A 1,332-nucleotide genomic window follows, 5' to 3' on the forward strand; every position below is an offset into this window, starting at 1 on the left:
TTTCTTTGGGTTTCTCCAAAGTCCCACAGGGAAGAGCAATGAAAACCTAAAGAACTGTGTCCTAAATTTCTTGACTTAGTACTTAATGTTTAAACAGTCATTCTATGCAATTAAAGCCAAATCTGGAGAGGAGAAGAGGGGAGGGTGAAGAGGAGCGGGGAGGAGAGAGGGAGGTGGAGGGGGAAGGGGAGGGAGAGAAAGGGGGAGGGGGAATAGGGAGAGAGGTTGAGGGTTAAGGAAACTGCTCAATGGATAACATGACTGCTGTGCAAAAAGCCAGGTGTCACAATATGGGCCTAATCCTAATGCTGGGCATGCAGAAAGGTGGATCATCCTGAGAACTCACTGGCTAACCTCTCTACCCAAAGCAGTGAGCTCCATGTTTAGTGAGAGACCCTGTCTCAAAAAAAAAAAAATGATTGAGGAAGACACAGGAGAGTTGACCTTTGTCTCCCAAATGTGTCCATATAGATGGATGCACTCTCATACATGTTCATACATGTCCAAACAAGCATACATCACACACACACACATGAAAGAAAGAGGGACAGAGAAAGAGACAAACACAGGGACAGGGACAAAGAGACAGAAACAAGGAGATACCCATACATCAGCTTAGCAATTTTATTTAATTTTTTGTCTTTTTGAGACAGGGTCTCCCTGTATCCCCAGCTGTCCTGGAACTCACTTTGTAGACCAGGCTGGCCTTGAACTCACAGAGATCTTCCTGCCTCTGCCTCCCTAGTGCTGGGATTAAAGTAGTGCACCACCATGTCCGGCAAGCTCAGCTTAGCAATTTTTATAATGCCAAGATCCTTATAAATTTAGTGTTATTAGAAAGTAACGTTTACTTCTATGCCTTTGGGTCAGCTGAGACATTGCTTGTTTACCAGAATTTTGTTCTACAAGACTCAAAGCTACTCAGCACCTCAAGATCAGCTTTGTGAGATTCATGTTCATGGCATAAATGAATGCTTTGATTCAATATGTTCAGGTAGCAAAATCCGGGAACCTGAAAAAGAAGGGGAATTTGCACAGTCATGTTAACTCTCTAATTACAGTGCATGCCATTGGCTAAATTAGGTTACAGGCAAAGCACAGTATGACTGATCAAAGAAAGTAACGCTTCCATAGATTGTCCATGGAGGTAGAGAATATTTTCTTTAGCATAATCTTATCTCATACATGCAAATGCATACATAGTCTGACATTTGCAATTTCCACAAGAACATGCTACCATTATGGGATCTTTATTTAACAAAACAAATCCAAGTGTAGGTTGTGTCTTCAGTGTTTTTTGGGGTGCTTTCAGAGCCTCAAGATTCATCAACC

Source organism: Nannospalax galili, unplaced genomic scaffold (genome assembly GCF_000622305.1).
Source record: "Nannospalax galili isolate Female #2095 unplaced genomic scaffold, S.galili_v1.0 scaffold726, whole genome shotgun sequence".
Taxonomy (NCBI): domain Eukaryota; kingdom Metazoa; phylum Chordata; class Mammalia; order Rodentia; family Spalacidae; genus Nannospalax; species Nannospalax galili.